The sequence below is a fragment of the Candoia aspera genome, chromosome 9, assembly GCF_035149785.1.
Source record: "Candoia aspera isolate rCanAsp1 chromosome 9, rCanAsp1.hap2, whole genome shotgun sequence".
NCBI classification, from domain to species: domain Eukaryota; kingdom Metazoa; phylum Chordata; class Lepidosauria; order Squamata; family Boidae; genus Candoia; species Candoia aspera.
The window spans coordinates 11,624,393-11,635,676 of NC_086161.1; positions in this window are offsets into that span (position 1 = coordinate 11,624,393).

The following is an 11,284-nucleotide window of genomic DNA, read 5'->3' on the forward strand; positions in this document are numbered from 1 at the left end:
AATGAACAAAGTGTTTTGTTTTGTTTTGTTTTGTTTTGTTTTGTTTTGTTTTGTTTTGTTTTGTTTTGTTTGTTTTTGCAACATATCTTTCCATTATTTAGTAGCCTCCCTGGCTTACCATACAGCCCAATGTGGAAAGGCTGAATGGGAGGAGTTCCCATCTGATGTCTAAGGGTTGAATGGAAATGCAGGAACTGGGTGGAAAGGTCTGTAGACCATTGAAGAGAAAATTCTACAATGAAAGATGGGACGCTAACCCACATCTTCGTCAGGCTCTGGCACAAGTTACAGGTAGCACATTTTAGTTATACAAGAACCTTTGATTCAGTAGCTAAACTTTGCCCTAACCTTGTTCTTAATCAACTTTTATGAGCATCCTTATCAAAAGCTTTTTGGAGTCCCAGGTAAACTACAGGTACTAACTCACCTTTGGCTGCTCTGGATTCTGTTTTCAAATAAATGTCTCAGAAGCTAAAGGCCAGGAATAGTGGATTTGTCAAGATTGGACTGAATCTGCAATAGAATGCTGTGTCATTTAAATTATAAACATTCTTTAAATTATAAGGGCAAACTCTAAATTTGGAGTTACATATTAGCACATGCAATTTGCTAAGAAGCCCTGACTAGATGCCCAACAAAAGCCAATCCTAGAAAAGCTACAGGAGAGATATAAGACTATAGACCAAAGAGATAAGAAAAAGGATAACAAATAATAAAACATAGTAAAAATACTCAAATGCCCTGAGCAAGGAATCAAATATTGTTGGATGATTCAGTTTTGTTCTGATGTCATCTAGGACTTCAAATTTAACATACCAGGAGTTTGTCAACAAACTTCATTGAGAGGTACAAGAGCATCAAGTCCTAATCTCCCCTTCTAGGAAGCTTGCCCCTAAAATTCCTCTCATTGTTTTATTTATAAATATCTAAACACTCTAATTATCTCATTCATTCGATTTAACCCACACAGGGATCGTGGACATGCGGGTACAGGCTGCACTGGTGAACAGAAGAACACACCAGCTATGTGGGACACACATAGTTTTATTTCCATGGATACAGGCACACCCTGTGTTACTGTGTCCTTCCCATAGTTTTGAAGAATTCAGAATTAACAGACAAACTGGATCGATGCCTCTTTAATTCCATCTCTTGGTTGCCGCAAGAATAGTCTTAAATAGCTATTATGTAATATTTGCCTGCATGGAAAGCTTCCTTCCAATCTAATCCTATTGTTTTAGAATGCCTTTGGCTTTTTCCTTAACATTAATTGATGGAGAGAGAAACGCAAGCAAAGAGCTCATTAATTAAACACAAGATTGGAGTAATATCCAGAAATTCAAAATAAGACTCTAGATTTGATTCTTATGCATCTAGTAAACCTGCTTTGAGTTGTAAAAGAGCACAGATATCTCAGGAATTCTTAAAGGTTTTTATCAGTATAAACAAGATACCTTCCTAATTCCCCAAATTATTTGCCCCTCCAAAGCTGAGCTAAAAAGATAAGCCTTAAAAATTGTAATCACAGTTCAAATATGGTAGGCATTTAATGGTACTCAATAGCTGCAGTCAAACTTTGCAGATATCGCAGTAGCAAGCTTGTAATAAGGTATGTAAATTATCATTACTTTAAATACTGTCTATTAGTATTAGGTGGCAAACGGAATATTAATTCTTTTACCTGCTGCAGCTTGAAAATCCATTAACCGCCCAAACATTTTCTTGTTCCTAGGAAACGTTATAAATGCAATCATTTGTTAAGATTGGAGATTATTGTACCAACTGTCCATATTCAATGTTGAGCTAATAATCAAAGCTGAATAAAGGTTGAGATAATATTGTAACAACATCTACATAAGATGTATTGAAACAGGACACTTCCCCAAAAATTTGGAAGAGCTGGCAGAATAATACCTTTTTGTCTTTTCACTTTTTAAAGGAAAGGTTTCAAAAGTATAGAACCTTACTGGACTATTCAGTTAATAGAAATTGCTATTAAGATGACCACATCTTGTACAAGTATTTTCATACAGTGTTGTAGCAACAATAACAATAATAATCTGGGAAAATTAGAAATACTGTAGCATGTTTAGCCCACAATGTCTCTATCAAAAAGAGAATATGAACATAGTAGAGTCTTGACCTTACCCAAGTCCAGTTTGTTCTAATGTTTCTATGTCCTCTGTTTCAATATCACACAGTTTAGTTTATATACACATAGTAGAATGTGTGCAGATCATAGTAAGTAACCAACTGATGGTAATTCCCAGGATAGAATCTTGCTCACATGGGTGTGTATATGTATGTGCATGTTTTGTGACATCTATCACAAGACTCCAGTTAGAAAAAAAAATCTGTGTTTTTATCAGTTTATGAGAAAAGATCTGCAATAGCAGGGACACACAATTTGATACAAGAATTTAACACAGAAAACATAAAGTCAGCTAACCATAAAGTCTTCCTCTAACTGAGTTCAGCTCTGGTTACTACTTGGACAAATTATTGTTGTTTTGCTGGCAACCACCTGAAAGCATCTTGCCGTTATCGTCTTCTAATACATTGTTCAACTTCCCAGTCTAGCCCACAGCCCTGAGTTTTCCTGATAGTCTTCCAGAGACTAACCTGTCCAACACTGCTTAGACCTTCTCTTTTTTACCATCAGCCAAGTGATACTACCTGTTGTCTAATTGCCTAGTAATATTGACAACTTCATCTACGCCCAGTAGCCATTCAGGAGAGATAAGCTCGTTGAGATAAGGCTTCTGTAGCAATTAAAACTTGTTTGGATTTGCAACCAGTTTACAACCTGTAACACTCTTTCAAACAAAGTTGATACTATAAAATGTGTCCTATTTATTTTTTTAATAATTATGTATAATTAACTTTTAAAAATAAGCTATGATTCCAGATAAGTTTGAGAGTCACTTTCCCTGTACAGCTTCTTTAAACAAATTTTGGTGGTAAAGCATTCATTATCAAATCAGCCAGTTTAACTCTTGGAATTACTAGAATATAGTAAATTATAAACTGGAACTGGAAGATTACTTTTTAATTTGTTGGCAATTAACTGGTAATGCTACCACGGCTGAAGGAGCTATTGCTAATATAAATCCAACATATCTTTAGAAGTCAAAATTTCTTTTTTTAAATCAACAGCCATTGAAAATTATCATTTAATGCGTTACTGGGCAATCTAAGTCAAGGGTCATTGACCAGGTTTCCTAGACTGAGAGAGATAGCATTAATGGTTAATTATCACTTTCTGACATAAAGCCTATCTGAAATGTTTGGATAAAGAGAATTATCTTAGCTGAAATGACACATAATATAGTAGCCTAGAACAAAATAGATAAATACATTCCCTGGATTGACTTCTAGCGACAGAATGGTTCAGACTTACTAAAATCAAATCCCATATTTTTTGCCAACCCTGTAAGAAACACCATCAATGAAATTACTAATACAAAGTATTTCATTTACTTAGTGTTAGCCCCTATCTGGTCATTGAACTGTCTGCTTATAATTAGGAAGATTTTCAGATAGTTTCTAATTCTAAACAATAGTTTTGAAAGGCCCCCTGTAATTTTGATAATTAGCAAAGGAACATGGAGGGGTACACATGTTAACTAAAATGAAACACTTGTGAAATTCTACATATAATGCCACAGCAAAGTGTTCATAGGAACCAAAAGAAATCCTTTCAATTTTGTGCTAATCAGAAGTTCTTTCCAAGCCCTTTGTGTAGGGGAAGCATTAAAAAAAAAAGATCCAGTAGTCTCAACATCTACTACAGATGTTTCTTAGAATTAAATGTGTATTAAAGTACTCTTAAGAACCTTCAGAAAGTGTTATTGACTAGTACATCAAGAATGACTAGTACTTAATGGTCAGCTTGAAATACAGGTGCTGTTAACATGTTAGTAAACACACAGCTGAAATAAAACTTTCTTGATGAGAATATTTGGTATTTTCAAAATTAGCAAAACATTTTGAATGGCAAAACGTTATTAAATATATTTTTCTAGAATGGCAGCTAAGCTGGTGCTTCACTGCATGATATTGAATCAAATGATATACAGTAAATTCATTTGATTTAGATGTTCTAGTTGCAGATGCCTGTTTCTTCCCCAGATCCATGATTCTTTTTCAAAGGAAGCATCTTCTGGTTTAATCTCAACTTCTGTGTTGCAAATCTTGGTGAAATTTTAAACATATTCAAATTATTGCTTTTTATCCTCAATACCTGTGAGATAAACATGCATTTCTGAAATAGGTAAAACTTTTGAAGTGTCTACATGACCCTGAATTACTTTGCTTTGCTGAGCACCCAATTCTTTAATCTCCACTTAAATAACATGGGAAATCTCTCAAGACTCCTTAATCTGCCACAGTGTTCATTTCTGGAAAACACAGAGATAAAATAAACCAGTTTGCAAAATAATTTTTATCGGTAAAAAGGGAAGAAGCCATTTTGTTAAAACACAAGAGCTATACTTTACTTTCCTCTGTTGGTTTAGTTTGCAAACAAGCATATCTATTGAAATTGGGAGAGCAAAACAGTTTTTTATACACATCAGTTTTACACAGAGATAAGAAATGCTCTGTAAGCTTCCTTCAGACTGGTGTTCCCAAGGAATCTGAGTCCTTTTAGTTATTCTTCCCTATCTTCTCTTCAGTATTAATCCATAAAAACATTTATTTGTATAGTCTTTGCTTAAGAGGATTATCTGTTAGTTTCATAAATTCTCAAGCTTACCAAAAACCAGTTTATTAGCATCTCTTCAGAAATTGTAGGATTTCAGTCATTCTCCAAGATAGTAAAGTCTCTTATCAGCTCGGTATATGGGGAAGATGATTGCTTTTATTCATTTTATTCATTTATGTATTATTATATCCAGGTAATTCATTTGGATTTCTGAGCAGGTGAATATTTGTAAAATATTGTGCAACTAGTTCTCTTTCTGTTCATTCTATTTCTTTTCAAGAAAACTAGATCAAATTCTATCAGTTCAACTGCTACGTTCCAATTTTCTACAATAAATCCAAAATTCCCAAATCTAGCTGCAAAAGACAAACACTGATTCTCAGTCTCTGAATTCCCAGTGTTACTGATAGATGAAGCCTATCAGTTAATGCATTTGCACTCAAAAACAATTTCGCCAAGCTCAAAAGGACCCATCTTCAAGAGTGATGAGAAACTGCCTTCTGATCTCACACCAGAGAAGGAGCAATTTCAAGTAACTTTCTTCCCCTTTTCTGCAAGAAAGAACAGTGGGCTGCAACCCCCAGCTGTGCCCTAACCTTGATCTTCCCAAATTCAAGCTGATGCTTGCCAGGTTTGTTGGTCTAACTTCCAGCATTGCCAGCAACATGGCAGCCTCTAGAAAGCACCAGGTTGTGGAATGTTGATTAGGAAGAACCAAAAATGCTAAGTTAATCAGCCAAGGTTAGCTAGGTGCTGCCACCTGGCAAGTCATGCTAGAATCAGTTGCGGAATCTGAACCGTGGACAAATTCATCAATTTCACTTTCAAGTTCTCATTTGAAAGAGAACTGTCTTAACTTGGATTGTTGTCAATTTATGTATCTTTAAATTCTCACAACATTCCTAAGCATGATTATGCTTATATATCCTAGTACATAGATTTGTACACACAATTCAGTGAGCTATAGTTTCTCTGTTCATTCTCCAGAAGGAAATATATTCTTTTTTCAAAGATAATACTACGAGGACCACCTTTTCAGATTGAAATCTCAACTTCCATGTTGCAATATTTGATGGAATTTTAAACATATCCAATTAAAAGTCCAGCTTTTGAGTAAGTAAAAACATATTTCAAGTAAGTTTATATAACCCTGATTTACTTTGCTTCATGAGCACTTGAAATGTTTACTTTCCACTTGAACAAAATAAGAAATTTCTCAAGACTCTTTAAGCTCCTTGACTTGTTCTGCTGATGTCTGTATTTGCTGAAAAATCCGAGACAAAATAAACCAGTCTGCAAAACAGTTATTATCTGTAGAAAGAGAAGGAGCCATTCTGTCCAGGTATGGGAATTCTTTACTTTCCCCAACTGATTCATTTTGAAAACAAACATTCTATCGGAAATAGGGAGAGCGCACATATGCACAATTCATTAATTTAATTTGAATGGCTGCCTCTTGACATATGACTCTGGGTGAAGACCAACAAATTGATAAAACCATCAACAAGTAACAAGAACCAACTGAAACTTCTAAATAAGCAACCTCTATGTGGGTTTATTATTTTTATTTAATTCAATTTTGCGGCTGCTCAATTACTCTGGATGGCTGACAATTAAAAGGAAACAACATGTAAAAAAAAGAATATAGGCAACCGTAAGACCAACTTCATATCCCCCCTTCAGAAAACCCTCCCATACTATACAGATTTGACCACCATCCTATCCCAAGACTTGGGAGAACAAGCAATTTTTTAACAGTTTACAGATAGTAAGATAGAAGCAGTATGAACCTCTTGTGGGGGATGTCATTCCAGGGGGCAGGGGCCACCACTGAGAAGGTTTCATCAGCAGGACTAAAAGTGCGCCCGCTCTGCCTGACCTCGCTGACGAGCGGAAATATGGCAGCAGGCAGTCCCTCAAATAGTGTCATGAGTAAGGATGGCGAGCAGGGGGCTCCCACCCAGACTGTCAAGCGCATGCGTAGCACTGAGGAACTGTTCAGCCATTCAAAGAGACACAGATCGGGACCGCCTTAACCCTTGGGGGTTATATGTCTGGATTTTTCCCACGCTTCTTCAGTTTGTTAGGATTCTTGTTAAGTACTAGTAATAAATATTAGAGACCAGTTCATTGTCTCAGTGTGTTTCCTGGTAGTTAGGACAAATAGCCATTTATACGCAATTAGCATCACCTTGGATTGCACCCAGAAGCAGGTAACCAATACATCTCATAAAGCAGTAGGGACAGATGCTCATACTATGACATGCCTGTTACTGACACATTGCTGTGTTCTGGACCAGCTGTAACTTCTGAGTAGTCTTCAAGGGCAGTCCCATGTAGAACGTATTACAGTAATCCAATCATGAGATGACAAAAGCATGAGTGACTGTTTGGAGGGCCAATTAACTTTAACTAATTAATTAATCTCCCAATTAACCTTCTGGTAAGTGCTCATAATGAGGTAGTCTATGGAAAACTAAAGAATGCATATTCTATTCCAAGGTGGTCATATGTGTTAAACCTGTCCTTTATTCCCACCTTTCTGCAGGACTGACTAAATATTTGCAGATAGCTTATCAAGAACAGAATGAAGTGCAGTTCCCTTTATCTCCAGATAACATTATCAAGATTGGAATGGAATGCCTCTAGGCTATTGGAGAAGATGTTAGGACATGGAAGATGGCATGTGCATTAGGATTATAAATAAAACATGATAGTGGGATAAGTCAGAATAATGGAGAAAATGTTCAGTATGGAGCCAGGAAAAAGACTGCACATGTTGTAGCGATACTTAGTGTGTTATGGTATTCACATTCACTGAATTCAGACAGGCTACCCAATATTTTATTTATTTATTTATTTATATTGCAAATTTCCATCACCTCTCATCTTCCCCGAAAAGGGGGCTCTTCCTTGGCAGTTCAACAGCCCACAAAACCAATAAAACATTGGTCCTGTCCAGACTGGGCATTCCAAGAACTAAAGGATTCCTTCTCATCACACAACTCTCCAAGTTTCAGTAGAGGCTCATCCATGGAGAAAAGAAGCAGAGAGGCCATTGTCTCCAAGTCCTTTCCCACTCCTTCAGCCCTCACTATTACCTTGCAGGCTGCTTTCAAGGGTCCTCTAGGATTCCCGAGCAGTTTTTTCAAAAGTCACGAGAGACCCATGGGCTACCACAGAGAAATCACAGAAGTCACCTTGCCATCCCCTTCTTCCAGCATGAACAGTACTAGTGCTGACCTGGTCCCAACCCATTTCTCCAAATCCAAAAACAACAATGACATAATTGCAAAAAAAAAAAAAAAAGTCACACAAATTATTTAAATGGCCTGGGTGAATCAAATGGCTTCTGCTGGTGCTGAAAAGAAAGACCCATGTGGGCTTCTTTTGGAAGGGTATTTCATGGCAAAGCTGTCGCTAGGGGGAAAAATGTTTCCTCACAGCAATTAATCAACCGCCACTTTGCAGAGGAATTTGCAACAGGTCTTCTAAAGAAAGTCTCAGTGTTCATGTTGGCAATCATCCAGGCAATTTTTCAAATAGGTTTGGGAAGTTGCACCTAGAAAGATGAAATGTCATTGAGAGACCCTTTCAACATTATAATGAATCATGTAAGAATCCCCAAATATTGCTAATAAACCAGTAACTTATTATTAAAGTATTAATACTGAGATTAAGCATGAGATTGTGCAAAATTACTTTGAACAAAGATGCCTTACAGCATCAAAAAGATAAGAAAATGTGGTCTTTTATGGGCTGGATACAGAAATTGTTTTATAGATTTACTAGAAGCTCTTTGAATTATGTTGATCTGTGTGCTAAATGGGAGGGTTCATAGTATTTGTTTTTTTAAAGACTAATGTGTAAAAAATGTGGGTGGGTGGAAAATTGATTTTTTTAAAAGTAATTGTTATTTTACATAAACACTCTTGTAGAGTCTTCTCCAACTTTGTGTCCACCAGATGTGGGATTTCCAGAATTCCCAGAAAGCCAGTCTGGGCGGGTATTTGGGGAGCTTCAATCCTCATCACATCAGACACCAGGTGGAAGAAAGCTACTGTACCAGATAAGCGTGGAGGTGGAATTGCTTTTAAGTTGCCACACAGATGGGAGAGAAATGAAATTTACAAAAAGGTCATCGAGATACAATTGTAGGGGAGTGAGTGATTATCATTCCATTCAAATACAAAAATCAAGTATTTTAAATTCAGAGAAAGCTAATGCAATTATTCATTAGTTACATTTTGTTCTGTTCTTTTCTTTCCGAAGATGAAAGGAGGGCAGGGAAAATCCAAATATCTATGAATGTATTTTTTATTTCCTGCCTTTTCTAAATCCTATCAAATGAGTAAAATTTACCATAGGAACTGAATTCCATGCTCTTCCTATGCAAGCTGTCCAACCCAAAGAAACATCATTTTTCCATTTAGATTCTATTTTAGTTTCTGTTGCTGGAAAGGTTAATCATGTGCTTATTATTCTTCTGTCCTATAAGATCATTGATAAAGCTTAAAACAGAATTTAAAGGATTAAGGAAAAAATTGGCATACTATTTTCTTTATTATCTTAAGCTGCATTTTCTCCAAAAAACTAGCCCTTGGGTCAATTAAAGGGGGAAAATCAAAACAGTAGCATAAATACTTGAATAACTCTAACAGAAAGTAAGTGGTGAGTTAACTTTCAGTTTTCACTGAACTCTTCCTCTAGATCAGTGCTTTTCATGCTGGCTGGTTTTCAAGACATGCTGGCTGGGGAATTCTGGGAGTTGAAAGCCACCCATCTTAAAGTTGCCAAGTTTGAAAACACTAATCTAGATGGGTATTAAATCAAAGGGCTGGGAGACCCAGCAAAGGGCCATCTCCAAGATCTGATAGTCCAATCCGAGAAGTTCTTTGCAGATGACACCAGGCTGGAATTCCTTGCCCATTTCATTGGAAGTAAGCTTTATTAAACTCAATAGGGCTTACTTCTGACTACACAACAGGGTTGAGTAGTCTGTGGCATCAGGACTTCTGGCAGATCTTGAATCCTGCTTTCCTGCAGCCCCTGAAAGTCCTTCAAACTGCCCCACCACATTTTCATTCCCCTTTTGAATAGGGATAGGCAAAACTCACCAGGGAACACTGGGGCATTTTTTTTCTTCTGGATAACACCAGTCCAGCCAGTTCAGAGGCAGTCCAGTAGCTTTTGTTGCTCTTGGTAGTTCAGATGTGATCTGGGCCAAGAAGAAAAACTGCCCCTTCCAATGTTGCCTAGAACACTGCTTACCCGGAATGACAAATAGTTGCACCCAACTACTTCTGAGACACACAACTGTACAGTTAAATTGGCTTAAGGTAGATTTTTATAAAGTAACCCCCACCCCCATGTTGTCACTAAAAGGTATCCACCATAAAATCCTGCACCTCCCTCTGCACAATTATTCAGCCCCAACTATTCTAAATGCAAATCTCATCCACCAAACATATGGCCACCTCGGTGGAATGAATTGAAAATGAATTTATGCCAGATGCTAAAGATATCCATTGTATTCAAGCCATCACCAATAGCATCTCACCTTGTCTTGATATCTTTCTTCATCTCAGTCATAAAAATCCAGCTGTATACAATGACATATTTCACCTATTTATGCATTTTTATTTTGTTGAGACTTGTCTCAAGTGTCCTTGTAAGATACCAAAGGCTAAAATCTATTTAGTTGCCCTAACTAGGTGAACTCTAGGCATCAATCCAAAAATAAAATTAAGATGAACCACAGATAAAATAGACACTTCGCTTTTCCAGTTTTGAAAGTGGTGGTTCTTGATTTGTCCTCACATTCCCCTGAAATGCCTTTGTTTGTAAGGCACTGAAATCACCCCCAGTAGCATTCTTGGGAATTATAAATGTTGTATTCAAACAAGTCAGGAAGACATACTTTTGGGAAAGGCTGGTTTACATATTTAATGGGAGTAAGTCCCATTAAGCTCAAGGAGGCAAATGTACTGCATTGCACTGTAGATCTGATGTGTCCACACAGAGGTCAAATGTGGACTATAGAGAGAGAAACCATTCAAAGCAATAATCAGCATGCATTGTAATTAGCCCCCGTTTATCTCATCTCAGCTTTGCACAGAGATGTCAGTGTACACCACCTGCTATTCTCTAGATCAGTGTTTCTTACCCATGGCTGGCTGGGGAATTCTGGGAGTTGAAGTCCACACGTCTTTAAGTTGCCAAGGCTGAGAAACTCTGCTCTAGGTCTTAGGTGATATGAGTGGATGCAGAAAGTCAAATCTCTTGGGGACAACTCGGCTCCTGGTGACTTCATGGACATCTCCACCCACTTAGTTTACCTGGCAACAGTATGGAAGCGGAGTGCCATTGCTTTCTTCCAAGGTGTGTTTCAACTGCCAGTCTAGCCTCCAACCTTGCGATGCCCAGATAGTGTCCCACCCAAGTACCAATCTGGTTTGACCTTGCTCAGTTTCTAAGCCCAGAGAATGGCCAAGGTCTACCTCCATGTTAAAATATTATATGTATCTTTAACAGATTACAGCTCCACTTGATTTACAATGTCCCCAAAGTGCTTACAGA